The 15,567-nt window shown below is 43.8% G+C and overlaps 1 pseudogene; it reads left to right on the forward strand.

Moving 5' to 3' along the window:
• Nucleotides 1-5,081: 5,081 nt before the first annotated feature.
• LOC124027420 lies at nucleotides 5,082-7,438 on the forward strand (annotated as a pseudogene).
• Nucleotides 7,439-15,567: the final 8,129 nt, after the last annotated feature.

Consider the following 15,567-nt stretch of genomic DNA (forward strand, 5'->3'; position numbering starts at 1 on the left):
TTAGCCTGGTGTAACCAGATGGCTCCATTCACCATTATATTTCACGTCAGATGTCAGAAAAGGTGTAGTGAAATAGAATAGTAAACTCCATGATCAGGCTGGTTCCACCAGGCTAGGTTATGAAGGTGAATAGGAACAAAAGTAGAAGTTGCTTAGACCTTTGATCTGATTGAAGTGTCCTCCCGTTCCATTTGTAGGAATGCTCACAGCGAGGGCATGGCTGCTTGACGCCGAGGGTCCCCTTGACACCGAGGGGATGTTGCATGTTCAGTTGTAAACTGGACATCTGTCGAACAGATGGAGCAGGCAATCCTCATAAACAATGGGCTTCTTTATCTTATGGCAGCCTGATCACTGCGTTTTTAATGCAGACGAGAACCCTGAATCCAGCTTCATACAGATGTGAGCTGGCGAACGGTAGCCTGCCATTGAGTTTTATGGTGCTTTCAAGACAACTGGGAACTCAGAAAAATACGAGGTCAAATAATGACATCAGTGATCTTCGGGTTGGAAAGTCAGAGCTCTGGAAAGCAGTGGAGGGGTCGCTGAGGGGAGAACGGCTCATAATAATGTCCGGAACGGAGCAAATGGAATGGAATCAAACACATGGAAACCAATGTGTTTGATGTGTTTGATACCATTCCACTGATTCCGCTCCAGTCATTACCACGAGCCCCATCCTCCCCTAATGAAGGTGTCACCAACCTCCTGTGTTAGAAAGAGGCCTGAAAGGGTCTGGGATCCTTTGAACGCGTTGGCGGCGATGAAATAACAGAGCCCCATTTAATGAAGTAAAGAGTAGGGGTGTTTTGAATGTTTGACAAAAGAGGGCATACATTTTTTTTACATAATTGTAATCCAAACCCCCAACCTTAGGGTCTGTTCGTAAATTCCCTCTGTAGTGCCAGAGTGCCCTCAGAGTGTGCTCTGGGTGTCCATAAATTCAGAGGGTTGTCAGATTGCCAGTTCATAAATTCAGAGCGTTTGGCTCTCCGAGCTGCAAAGCGCACACTGGACGTTCTGGCTGAGGAGTAGGGTTGATCTGAGCATTCTCAGGCACCCAAGCTAACCGGCTAAAGATGATTAGATGCCCTGCTAGGCTCTAAGTTAGCTTCCTCGGTTGCAGGTCTGCAGTCTCCTGCAATGCTCAGACCGCAGTCCTCTGTCTTTAGTTAGAAGGCAGTTGCCTAGCCCACCAGGTTTAAAGTGTGCTGCCCTGCTAGGCCCAAAGTTCACAGCACTATACACTATAGTAATGGGCCTCAACATCACGTTCCGACAGGACAACACTATAGTAATGGGCCTCAACATCACTTTCTGACAGGACAACACTATAGTAATGGGCCTCAACATCACTTTCTGACAGGACAACACTATAGTAATGGGCCTCAACATCACGTTCCGACAGGACAACACTATAGTGGGCAGATCTTAGGGAATAAGCACATATGTCCATTGCGGGGTAAGGGCTCAGAAATCAACGAGCTCCAGCTAGCATTTTTTTTCATCTTTTGTGGAAAGGGAGAAATTATCTTTATGCCATAACTCTACAATGAATATGCTTGTATGTCTAGTGAGACAATTTGTAGAAATGAAGTAATTGAGCCCCCATACCTCACTTTGCCATACCCTAGGTTTAAACTGAACTAACCTCACTTTGCCATACCCTAGGTTTAGCTGAACTAACCTCAGTTTGCCATACCCTAGGTTTAGCTGAACCTGTCCCCACTGCTTTAGAGCGTAAAGGTTACTCGTCTAGCCTCACTCGGCAGTCCATTTTGTGGTAGCCTTTGTAACGGCCCATGACAGAGCACTGTAGCTATTACAGAGTCCCCTAGCTATTACAGAGTAATAGCTCCCCTGGTCAACTGTAAGTGATGTTATTGAGAGGTGGAAATGGGACCGGCGAGTGCTGAAGCGTGTTTTACACAAGTCAAAATGGTCTGTCCTCAGTTGCAACACTCACTACCGAGTTCCAAACAGCCTCTGGAAGCAACGTCATCACAAGACCTGTTCGTTGGGAGCTTCATGAAATGGGTTTCTATGGCCGAGCGGCCGCACCACATGCTGAAGATCACCATGCGCAATGCCAAGCGTCGGCTGGAGTGGTATAAAGCTCGCTCCCATTGGACTCTAGAGCAGCGGAAACATATTCTCTAGAGTGATGAATATACACTTCACCATCTGGCGAATCTGGGTTTGGCGGATGCCAACTGTAAAGTTTGGTGGAGGAGGAATAATGGTCTGGGGCTGTTTTTCATGGTTCATGCTAGGCCCCTTAGTTCCAGTGAAGGGACATCTTAACGCTACAGCATACAATGACATTCTGGACAATTCTGTGCTTCCAACTTTGCGGGCAACAGTTTGGGGGAAGTCCCATTCCTGTTTCAGCATGACAATGCCCCCGTGCACAAAGCAAGGTCCATACAGAAATGGTTTGTCTAGATCATTGTGGAATAATTTGACTGGCCTGCACAGAGTCCTGACCCCAACCCCATCAAACACCTTTGGGATGAATTGGAACGCTGACTGCGAGCCAGGCCTAATCGCCCAACATCAGTGTACGACCTCATGCTCTTGTGGCTGAATGGAAGCAAGTCTCTGCAGCAATGTTCCAACATCTAGTGGAAATCCTTCCCAGAAGAGTGGAGGCTGTTATAGCAGCAATGTTCCTACATCTAGTGGAAAGCCTTCCCAGAAGAGTGGAGGCTGTTATAGCAGCAATGTTCCTACATCTAGTGGAAAGCCTTCCCAGAAGAGTGGAGGCTGTTATAGCAGCAATGTTCCAACATCTAGTGGAAAGCCTTCCCAGAAGAGTGGAGGCTGTTATAGCAGCAATGTTCCTACATCTAGTGGAAAGCCTTCCCAGAAGAGTGGAGGCTGTTATACATTTACATTACATTTAAGTCATTTAGCAGACGCTCTTATCCAGAGCGACTTAGCAGCAATGTTCCAACTAGTGGAAATCCTTCCCAGAAGAGTGGAGGCTGTTATAGCAGCAATGTTCCAACATCTGGTGGAAAGCCTTCCCAGAAGAGTGGAGGCTGTTATAGCAGCAATGTTCCTACATCTAGTGGAAAGCCTTCCCAGAAGAGTGGAGGCTGTTATAGCAGCAATGTTCCAACATCTAGTGGAAAGCCTTCCCAGAAGAGTGGAGGCTGTTATAACAGCAATGTTCCAACATCTAGTGGAAAGCCTTCCCAGAAGAGTGGAGGCTGTTATAGCAGCAATGTTCCAACATCTAGTGGAAAGCCTTCCCAGAAGAGTGGAGGCTGTTATAGCAGCAATGTTCCAACATCTAGTGGAAAGCATTCCCAGAAGAGTGGAGGCTGTTATAGCAGCAATGTTCCAACATCTAGTGGAAAGCCTTCCCAGAAGAGTGGAGGCTGTTATAGCAGCAATGTTCCAACATCTAGTGGAAAGCCTTTCCAGAAGAGTGGAGGCTGTTATAGCAGCAATGTTCCAACATCTAGTGGAAAGCCTTCCCAGAAGAGTGGAGGCTGTTATAGCAGCAATGTTCCAACATCTAGTGGAAAGCCTTCCCAGAAGAGTGGAGGCTGTTATAGCAGCAATGTTCCAACATCTAGTGGAAAGCCTTCCCAGAAGAGTGGAGGCTGTTATAGCAGCAATGTTCCTACATCTAGTGGAAAGCCTTCCCAGAAGAGTGGAGGCTGTTATACATTTACATTACATTTAAGTCATTTAGCAGACGCTCTTATCCAGAGCGACTTAGCAGCAATGTTCCAACTAGTGGAAATCCTTCCCAGAAGAGTGGAGGCTGTTATAGCAGCAATGTTCCAACATCTAGTGGAAAGCCTTCCCCAGAAGAGTGGAGGCTGTTATAGCAGCAATGTTCCTACATCTAGTGGAAAGCCTTCCCAGAAGAGTGGAGGCTGTTATAGCAGCAATGTTCCAACATCTAGTGGAAAGCCTTCCCAGAAGAGTGGAGGCTGTTATAACAGCAATGTTCCAACATCTAGTGGAAAGCCTTCCCAGAAGAGTGGAGGCTGTTATAGCAGCAATGTTCCAACATCTAGTGGAAAGCCTTCCCAGAAGAGTGGAGGCTGTTATAGCAGCAATGTTCCAACATCTAGTGGAAAGCATTCCCAGAAGAGTGGAGGCTGTTATAGCAGCAATGTTCCAACATCTAGTGGAAAGCCTTCCCAGAAGAGTGGAGGCTGTTATAGCAGCAATGTTCCAACATCTAGTGGAAAGCCTTTCCAGAAGAGTGGAGGCTGTTATAGCAGCAATGTTCCAACATCTAGTGGAAAGCCTTCCCAGAAGAGTGGAGGCTGTTATAGCAGCAATGTTCCAACATCTAGTGGAAAGCCTTCCCAGAAGAGTGGAGGCTGTTATAGCAGCAATGTTCCAACATCTAGTGGAAAGCCTTCCCAGAAGAGTGTAGGTTATTGTAGCAGCAAAGATGGGACCGACTCCATAATTATTGCTCATGATTTTGTAATGAGATATTCGACGAGCAGGTGTCCAAATACATTTGGTCATGTAGTTTATAATACAAATTGTAAATTCAGAACATATCTTACGAAATGGATGAAGGACATCCACAAATGAATACACACACCATATGAAACGGATCATATCATACTAAATTGAGAGTCTGTGCTTTAAGTACAGAATCCTACGAAATGCTCTGAGACCAGGTTGTCCTATCGCACCTATAGCCTACATGGTCGGGGAAACGTTCTATTATGTACACATTTGTATTGTACATTAACAAACACTTTAAAATAGTAACTGGCTTTCAAATGGCCAGTTAAGAAAAAGAAAGAAACATTTGAGCGACGCGGCATAGAGGGGAGGAGGCGTCAGTGACTGTGTGACATCTATGCAGAGTAGTTTCAGGAACGAGAGAGAGAGAGAGAGAGAGAGAGAGAGAGAGAGAGAGAGAGAGAGAGAGAGAGAGAGAGAGAGAGAGAGAGAGAGAGAGAGAGAGAGAGAGAGAGAGAGAGAGAGAGAGAGAGAGAGAGAGAGAGAGAGAGAGAGAGAGAGAGAGAGAGAGAGACAGAGAGGCGTATGGTATTAGTAATCGACCAAGCAGAAAACCCCACAGTACAACTGACAGCGGTTTTGCAGCTCAGACGAGGAAACGAGAGGCAACGAGAGTAGCAGAAGGAAGAGAAGCCCGATTTGTCCTATGTCAAATGTCAGTTTACAGAGAATAAACTGGATTATATGAATTTTTTCATCTGAATTCGTTGGAAGATTTTTGTTTAACGCACGGATATCGTATTCATTTTGAATTGATCATCTGTACACACACACACACACGCTCGACCGACTCACAAGCAGCGTGCGTGGGTAACATCTACCATACGATGGATGGTATTCTGTGTCACCGTTGATCGGTGTGATTAACTCGAATCACCGGAGTTGAGTCACTGGATTGTTTCACGGGGACGTTATTTCTCGAAACGTAACGTTAGTAGGCTAATCAACTAGTCATCGCACTGAACGGGCTTTCCTGTCATCATTGTGAGACGTGAGACATTGTGAGACTTTCGCCTATTGTATGTATTTGAACAACATTATTACGTTACACTATTCTTGCAATTGGTCATTTATAATGTGTGATAAAATAATAACGGTGACAATGTCCAAACTGTGTGCTATACATCCAGGAGTCTCCCGTATCAAAACAGGATAAAACTATTAAGGAACTGTAAATAGGAGCTTATCAACCCAAATAATATGAATTAGTAACAAAGAGTTGTTTCATTTTCATTAATTTGTAAGGTTATATTCCAAGGGAAGTAATAATATATGAATTATGATTGCTTTCATGATACAGCATGAAAGCGAATGCTCAATAAGTAGGCTACAAACTCAGGAGGAAAATGTTATCGAAATGCTGCGTACTGTATAGAGAGGTACGCTGCAAGTTGCTCCGACTGTTGAGCGAAAGATAAACTAGTTTGGTATTCCTGTAAGCCATAGAAGTAATGCATATCGTATCATGTCAATATAAAGCTATATCACATATGTAGCCTACTGTATGTTTTTTTTTCAAATGACATATTATAATATCCAACGTTTATTTTATTTTTTTACTCTTACAGGTGGCAGACTTCATATTGGAATATTTTTTTTAACAAAAGTCTTAGTCTTCACAGTTAATGTGAGGGTGGAACACTTCGACCTCTATATAATAATCAGATGATGAAGATTCTGTCTCCCTGCGTCAATGACGGCTAAAATGGAAACTCCTTTCTACCATGACGAGTCCCTAGGTGTTCCTCACAACTTCGGACAACACCATGCCGATTACCAACGTTACCAGAGCCACAAGATGATGAGTAAGAAGGTGGCACATAACTTCTCAGGCGGTTCCCACAGCAGCTCTGGCCTGAAACTGTCACAAAGCCAGCCGGGGAGTAACTGCAATATCAATCCTAATAATCTGGGAGGGATTAACAGCAACACAAACAGCTCGTTAATGCCTGGCGGCTTGTCAGATATGAACCTTCTGAAGCTAGCCTCCCCTGACCTCGAGCACCTCATCATCCAGTCTAACCAGGGCCTGGTGACGACATCTCCTGTCCCCAACCCTAACGGAGGTAACCCCTTCATGTACCGGAACAACGCCACTAACGAACAGGAGGGTTTTGCCGATGGGTTCGTCAAAGCCCTGGCGGATCTTCATAAACAGAACCAGCTGGTTGGAGCTCCCGTGTCCCCTTCCTCCTCTATGCAAGGCCCCTACCAGAGGAGTATCATGTCTGCAGGAGATCTGCCCATCTATACCAACCTCAGCAGCTACAACCCGAACCACCCCAGCCATATATCATCATCCTACCCAGGGGGGCAGATGCCCGGCGGCTACCCATGCCACGGCCCCCACGGACCCGGAGGCCAGGGACCCCACCATCCTCACAACAGGGGTTGGACGCCCTCAGACTGTCCCAGAGATACGTCACCCTTCTGGGGACCCCACCTCCTCCCCTCCCTCGCTCTCTCCCATCGACCTGGAGACCCAGGAGAGGATCAAGGCCGAGAGGAAGAAGCTACGTAACCGGATCGCGGCGTCTAAGTGTCGTAAAAGGAAGCTGGAGCGGATCTCCAGGCTGGAGGAGAAGGTGAAGGTTCTGAAGACCCAGAACTGTGACCTGACCTCCACCGCCTCGGTACTGAGGGAACAGGTGGCCCAGCTCAAACAGAAAGTCATGAATCACGTCACCAACGGCTGCCAAATTGCAGTCAGCTCAGCAGCCCTACAGTCCAAGAGCACCGGGGAGAGGGAGAGCACCAGCTGCTGACCAACGGACTGTACTGTACAGGGATGAGGAGGGTGGTTTTCTGTTGCTCTGAGTCAGTCCTCTCTAAAGGAATTAGTACCTCTACAAGGTAAATGATGGGTGTTGTGGGTAAATAAAGTACTACGTGAGATGTTGAGGAGAAGGGAGAATCCCACCTCTCTATGCTAACTATATAATAATAATATATAATAATATATGCCATTTAGCAGACGCTTTTATCCAAAGCGACTTACAGTCATGTGTGCATACATTCTACGTATGGGTGGTCCCGGGATCGAACCCACTACCCTGGCGTTACAAGCGCCATGCTCTACCAACTGAGCTACACAGGACCACTGCTAACTACGTGAGTGGTTGGGGAGAAGGGAGAATCCCACCTCTCTATGCTAACTGCTAACTACGCGAGTGGTTGGGGAGAAGGGAGAATCCCACCTCTCTATGCTAACTGCTAACTACGCGAGTGGTTGGGGAGAAGGGAGAATCCCACCTCTCTATGCTAACTGCTAACTACGCGAGTGGTTGGGGAGAAGGGAGAATCCCACCTCTCTAACCTCTACAGACACTTTGATTTGTCGTAGTAACACAACAAGAAAAGGACATGGGACACCTCTACTTTCCTACTTTAGTTGTGTCCTCCCGCAGCCCCGACAGTGACCAAAGTATATCTGTGCTCAATAGGAGCATATTAAACCACACACACACACACACACACACAGACTGAAGACTGTGCTCTACAACACTGACCCTTGTACATAACCAGGCAACCATTGGAGCGTGAGGAGCGGAGGACATTGTGCCTCTAGTATACAGTTCAGTAGGTTCCTGGGTGTTTTGTGGTAAACAGGAAGTCTAATAACTGAGAAGGTGTGAAACATACAGGGTTTCCCTGTAGGGGAGACGTACATGTCACCTCAGAACGGGAATTCATACATTCTAGAAGGTCACCTCTCTCTCTCTCTCTCTCTCTCTCTCTCTCTCTCTCTCTCTCTCTCTCTCTCTCTCTCTCTCTCTCTCTCTCTCTCTCTCTCTCTCTCTCTCTCTCTCTCTCTCTCTCTCTCTCTCTCTCTCTCTCTCTCTCTCTCTCTCTCTCTCTCTCTCTCTCTCTCTCTCTCTCTCTCTCTCTCTCTCTCTCTCTCTCTCTCTCTCTCTCTCTCTCTCTCTCTCTCTCTCCCATCTCTCTCTCCCTCTCTCTCTCTCTCTCTCTCTCTCTCTCTCTCTCTCTCTCTCTCTCTCTCTCTCTCTCTCTCTCCTCTCTCTCTCTCCCATCTCTCTCTCTCTCTCTCTCTCTCTCTCTCTCTCTCTCTCTCTCTCTCTCTCTCTCTCTCTCTCTCTCTCTCTCTCTCTCTCTCTCTCTCTCTCTCTCTCTCTCTCTCTCTCTCTCTCTCCCTCTCTCTCTCTCTCTCTCTCTCTCTCTCTCTCTCTCTCTCTCTCTCTCTCCTCTCTCTCTCCTCTCTCTCTCTCCTCTCTCTCTCCTCTCTCTCTCTCTCTCTCTCGTATGATTTCAGAACAATTCCAAATGGTGATCTATTGTATTTCTTACTGTCATTACCGTAGTATTTTTGCCAGCTAAACATTTGAGTCGAATCAGAAGTAAAAGTTTTTACTGAGTTTGACTTTTAAAAAACAATTTCAAAATGACAAATGACGGTACTAGGAGACCATTGTGCGTTACTCCAAGGCCCTACGTATTAGTCACTGTAAACTCTGAAGTAAAGAGAAAATCGGAGATTTTTCACAGACAAAAAAATAAGCAATTGGTCAGAGTATCATCATGTTGATCAAATCTATTGGATGTGATGTGTTGTAGATGATTTCTTTGTTTAAGAATTACAGGATTTAGCTGTAAAACTGCCACATTTTATTTCCGCCTCATGGCAAAATGTGTAGAATCGCATGAGATCAGCTATAAAATCGCAAATCTTTCTAATGGGGCTCCAGAGAGTTTCTAATGGGGCTCCAGAGTGTTTCTAATGGGGCTCCAGAGTGTTTCTAATGGGACTCCAGAGAGTTTCTAATGGGGCTCCAGAGTGTTTCTAATGGGGCTCCAGAGTGTTTCTAATGGGGCTCCAGAGTGTTTCTAATGGGGCTTTCTAATGGGGCTCCAGAGTGTTTCTAATGGGGCTCCAGAGAGTTTCTAATGGGGCTCCAGAGTGTTTCTAATGGGGCTCCAGAGTGTTTCTAATGGGGCTCCGGAGTGTTTCTAATGGGGGTTCAGAGTGTTTCTAATGGGGCTCCAGAGAGTTTTTAATGGGGCTCCAGGGTGTTTCTAATGGGGCTCCAGAGTGTTTCTAATGGGGCTCCAGAGAGTTTCTAATGGGGCTCCAGAGAGTTTCTAATGGGGCTCCAGAGTGTTTCTAATGGGGCTCCAGAGAGTTTCTAATGGGGCTCCAGAGTGTTTCTAATGGGGCTCCAGAGTGTTTCTAATGGGGGTCCAGAGTGTTTCTAATGGGGCTCCAGAGAGTTTCTAATGGGGCTCCAGAGTGTTTTTAATGGGGCTCCAGAGAGTTTCTAATGGGGCTCCAGAGAGTTTCTAATGGGGCTCCAGAGTGTTTCTAATGGGGCTCCAGAGTGTTTCTAATGAGGCTCCAGAGTGTTTCTAATGGGGCTCCAGAGAGTTTCTAATGGGGCTCCAGAGTGTTTCTAATGAGGCTCCAGAGTGTATCTAATGGGGCTCCAGAGAGTTTCTAATGGGGCTCCAGAGAGTTTCTAATGGGGCTCCAGAGAGTTTCTAATGGGGCCCCAGAGAGTTTCTAATGGGGCTCCAGAGAGTTTCTAATGGGGCTCCAGAGAGTTTCTAATGGGGCTCCAGAGTGGAGCACTGCATCTCAGTGCTAGAGGTGTCACTACAGACACCGTGGTTCGAATCCAGGCTGTATCACAACGGGCCGTGATTTTGAGTCCCATAGGGCGGCACAGAATTGGCCCAGCGTCGTCCGGTTTTGTCCGGTGTAGCCCGTCAATGTAAATAAGAATTTGTTCTTAACTGACTTGCCTAGTTTAAAATAAAGGTTAAATATATTATTTAAAAAATATATTTTCTCCATGGCAATATGTGTAGAATTGCAGGAAATGTGCTTTAAAACAACAACATTTTCTCTCAGCCTCATGGCAAAATATGTAGGGGGGGGGGTTGCTGCGGTACTCCACTGATAGACTAATATATTGTTCAATGTGGTAACACATTATATATTATATACATTGTGTATCAGCGCTGTGTTAACCTGAACTACACTGTGTCAGAAAGAAACATTTTTAAGGGACATTTTAGATAAACTTGCTGTGTTATTAGACGGACAGGCGGACAGACGGACAGACGGACAGTCGGACAGACGGACAGATGGACAGACGGACAGACGGACGGACGGACAGACGGACAGATGGACAGACGGTCAGACGGACGGACGGACAGACGGACAGACAGACGGACAGAAGGACAGATGGACAGACGGACAGACAGACAGACACACGGTTGGACAGTGGAAAGGGAAGAGGCTTCTTGAGAAAGCAGCAAGCTAGACTGAAGTAACAAGACAAGGGCTTTTAATCAAAACTGGATGATTCAATTCATTTCTTATTTTACAAACATTTCTGGAGGAATTTATTTATGCAAAATGTATCTCTGATATTTATGTTTTCTCTGGAACTACACAGGACGGATTTAGTGTCTCGTTTACAATTTTTTTTCGGAGGGGGGGAATACAATATATTGCACATAAATCAAAACATGAAATCTTGTCTGATATTTATCTGTGGTCTCATCATGGTCTCTACACAGCGTAGAAGTGTCTTTGGAAACTATTTGATACTTTTTGTTTTTTTCTCTCTTGTTTTTTTTTATTTTTTATTCCTACAGTGCAAATGTGATTGTCGATATAGTAGGTAAATCATATCAGAAGAGCTTTAATTACTATGTCAAAAACTAAACCTTACCGCGGTGACCGAAATGGAAAGAACATCGTCTTTTCTTGATGCAGACACATTTTATTATGTATTCGCTTCTACACATATACACGTCAGGTTAACGATAATTATGTCTTTACTTTATTCACATCAATCTAGGGAGAGAAATTGAAAACATTTTTAAAAAAGAAGAATCTGTCAAATAAGTTTTTTGTGATCTTCAAGGAAAATATGTATTTTTTAAACTTGAATAAGGCTTCTTTTTTTTTTAAAGTCACTAATAATTATATATTTTTGTACAAAATTTAAATCAACGTTCCTAAAGTTCTAGATTCAGTGAAAATGATGACGACAACCTTCTAACAGTTTAGTGTACTTCTTCTCTCTCCATACTGTACATTATTTATTGAGACAGATTTTGATGGTGGTGGTGTAGGTGTGTGTGTGTGGGGGGGGGGGGGTAGTATTATTTTGTATGTACTGAAGTAGGTGTGTGTACTTAGGAACATTACTCTTTGTTGTGTAAAGTCGTTTGTGTCAATTTCAGTGAAATAGTATTCGTCTGTTTTTATGGTGACATATTTATTTTCCAGTGTAATAGAATATTAAAAAAGGTTGTTGTTGGGACCACGGAGGGTCTGTCTAAATTCGATCAGAGTTGTGTGTGGATCTTTCATTCCTGGAAAAAAGCTATTACTCCTTTGGGGAGAATGTTTAAAACACGTGTTTCTGAGACTAGATTCATTTCAGTAACTAAGCCAATCTGAGAGAAATGTGTGTTTTTTTATACGTGTGAGTAAAGGAATGTCAAACAGTAAATTCTACTAGCACTGTAGTCTGTGGTTTGATGCTGTATTGGGTTGAGATTGTCCTAGTATCCCTGTGATTTGTTAGCCTAAAGCCATGGTAATAACATTTTAAAAGGCACTACTACAGGTATTTGGAGTGCAAAGATAACTAACAGAGAGAGACACAGAGAAAGAGAGAGAGAGAGAGAAGAGAGAGAGAGACAGAGAGAGAGACACAGAGAAAGAGAGAGAGAGAAGAGAGAGAGAGAGAGAGAGAGAGAGACAGAGAGAGACAGAGAGAGACAGAGAGAGAGACACAGAGAAAGAGAGAGAGAGAAGAGAGAGAGAGAGATTACCTGATGTTCATTGTAAGCACCTGACCCCTCATGATCAAGCCAAAGAAAATAGTTTATCAGTAGATACAAAAGGGTTTAGATACAGTATAACATGGTTTACTTTACAGTGTCTATCTGAAAGGGTTTAGATACAGTATAACATGGTTTACTTTACAGTGTCTATCTGAAAGGGTTTAGATACAGTATAACATGGTTTACTTTACAGTGTCTATCTGAAAGGGTTTAGATACAGTATAACATGGTTTACTTTACAGTGTCTATCTGAAAGGGTTTAGATACAGTATAACATGGTTTACTTTACAGTGTCTATCTGAAAGGGTTTAGATACAAACATGTAAAGTAGAATAGATGTTACACATAAGTCCTGTTTCCACCTGGTTCTAGTTGTCCTGATCGTTTAAATCATCATTATCCCATCCTCTAAAATCATGGTCAGTTTGGCACCATTGACTGATTACAGCCATGTGTCTTACAATATATAAATACATTATATTTTTAAAGAATAGATGTTCGGTAAAGGGACCAGGATATCTGGTCGCAATGCAGACACAGTGGACAGAAACGTATTTTATTGCCACGTGTAGAAACATTTCTGTAAATGTGGGCACGTTCAGAATGTAGGACAAGATCTGGACAAATGACCCATGTGTAAACGGGGCCCTTCTGAAAGTTGACAACATATTGAAAATACAGTCAATTGTCATGATTTATCACTATGGCGATGAACAATCCATGTGATCAATGATGTAACGGATCAATAACAATAATGGTTTTAAAAAGGGAAGTCAAGCTGCGATGTATGACGTTATATTCTGGATAGCATTGACACAACAGTTGGTGTGTACTCAGTGGAAAATTCCCTTGTCAGAAGGGTTACCTGACGACTCACCCTGTAATGAATTCCTTTGATCCATCATCGCCACATACGCTCAGTCTGAAACTGCCGTCCTAGCAGTCGTTTGTGTGAAATCCAAATGAGGGGCATTATACGAAAGAAAAATAAATAAGCTGTTGGATTGTCTTGTCAGTCAGAGTAGCAAAGTTGATAACGTTAATCGTGTATGCCGGCTATGGCCCAACCCAACCAATCAGGACGATGTGTTCGCATCCTGTAAATCGTCGGGGAGGGAGGCAAATCTAAACTCGGAGCGATATGGATGGGTAGCCAGGCAACCCTAATCCCTATAGGGTGCTTCTTTTGACTCGGGTCCAAAGGGGCTCTGGTCAAAAGTAGTGCAATATAGAGGGAATAGGATGTCATTCGGAATGCACGGCAAGTCCCTGTCTGAATAGTGTTGACTATGAGAGGGACACATGACTGTTGACTACAGGGCGTCTTGCCTTGGTTTAACTGTTGAACTGTTTTTTTCTTCTTTGGTTTACAATATGTTGTCTTTTTGAAAAAGTGTTAATTGTTTCCTTCAATGTTTATGAATAAATCAATAATAAAACATTTAAAAAAGAGTAGGTTTCTGAAACGGTATTTTTTTTTAAATGTACTTGTTGTGTCATCATCAGGGGACAGAGTATTATATACAACACTCACTCTCTACTCTGCCAACTGTCAAAATACATGAGCAAAATATCAATCAACCGAACTTAGTAAAACAAACAGCCTGCTCTCTTTTCAATTAAAATGACGTAGATACAACCTAAAGCGAAATATACAGGAGTCTGTATGAAGTAGTGAAGCAACAGTGAGATTGACACATAGTCTTCACTATTAACCTAATATGAAACAACATGGTGGAGGGGGGGGATCATATTGTGTTTTACAGTAGTATGTCTTCCAACTCCTCACGTTATTGGCAACTAGATGTGAGAAGTGTTCTGACCAAGAGAAGTGAAGTTAGCTGTTCTTTGAAATAACTTTGTTACTGAGAACTTCAAACATACGCTCTTAGAAAAACAAGGTGTTGTCCAGAACTTATGAGTGTTCTTTCCCCATAAGAGAACCAATTGAAGAACCCCCTCTTAGGTTCTAGCTAGAACCATTTTGGTCGAAGGTTCTACATGGAACCCAAATGAGTTCTACCTAGAATCAAAAAAGGGTTCCCTTATATGGACAGCTGTAGAAACCTTTTGGAACGCAGCCAGACTATGTTAGACAATAATAGCAGCCCCTACACCCTCTACCCTCTACTCTAGTGATAAATCCCATGGGATTTTGTTTGCGAGTCAGAAACTCGATTTAACTTCCCATCTGCCGGACAGCGTCTTCTGTAGAATAGGCTAGTGTCACTGTCTGCCACTGCAGTGGGTCCACCCCATGCAGAACCGGAGCCAAGTAAACCTGCTGCTCTTAACACTCCTCATAGTATCAATTTTAGTTTGATAGCAATTTAGCAATCCCTTTAGCAGATGCTGTCAAGTCACCCCATGCTCCACAGACAGCCTTGGCATTTCCTATAAGAAGGGCCAATGCTTCCTGTAAACCACATGAAGCAATGGGGTCATTCTGAAAGTAAAAGTCCCTCACAGTCACTGTGTACAGTCCAGTCAGTGTTGCAGTGTAATTTATGGGAAATCTACTGTCTGTGTGTGTGTGTGTGTGTGTGTGTGTGTGTGTGTGTGTGTGTGTGTGTGTGTGTGTGTGTGTGTGTGTGTGTGTGTGTGTGTGTGTGTGTGTGTGTGTGTGTGTGTGTGTGTGTGTGTGTGTGTGTGTGTGTGTGTGTGTGTGTGTGTGTGTGTGTGTGTGTGTGTGAGTCAGTGTTGAAGTGGAATTGAATGGACTGTGGGAGATTCCAAAACAATCTCACACTCAATTCGGGCAAAAATGTACAAAAAGTATTTCAGCAGATTTTGTGCGTCTTAAATCATGTGAACAGACACACATTTTTGTGCGACTTCATTCATAGAAAAATAAATAAAAATTGTGTGGGGGGGGGATAAAGTTATTAGAGCAATGCATGATGGGCAACGGTGTTCTACACTACCTTTTTTTGTGTCCCACATTTATTTATATAAAAGCAAATGTGTCCGCGTCCTAATATTATTAATCAACCAGGTTGTCACCAAAATAATTACAATATAATAATAGTGTTGTTGTTGTTTTTGAAATGAAACCTAATACTTCCTTGTTTTCACTTTAATACTTTGGGACACCGTAGCACTTAGAGGCAGAAAGGTTTAGACAAAAACAAATTTCTTCATAGCGCATTTAAAATAAGGCGATGTTGAAAGATTGGAGAATAAAATACAGTTTCTCTTTTGTGGTATCAAGGAACCTATTTGATTGGGAAATGGTGA

The sequence above is a fragment of the Oncorhynchus gorbuscha genome, unplaced genomic scaffold (genome assembly GCF_021184085.1).
Source record: "Oncorhynchus gorbuscha isolate QuinsamMale2020 ecotype Even-year unplaced genomic scaffold, OgorEven_v1.0 Un_scaffold_3200, whole genome shotgun sequence".
Lineage (NCBI taxonomy): Eukaryota > Metazoa > Chordata > Actinopteri > Salmoniformes > Salmonidae > Oncorhynchus > Oncorhynchus gorbuscha.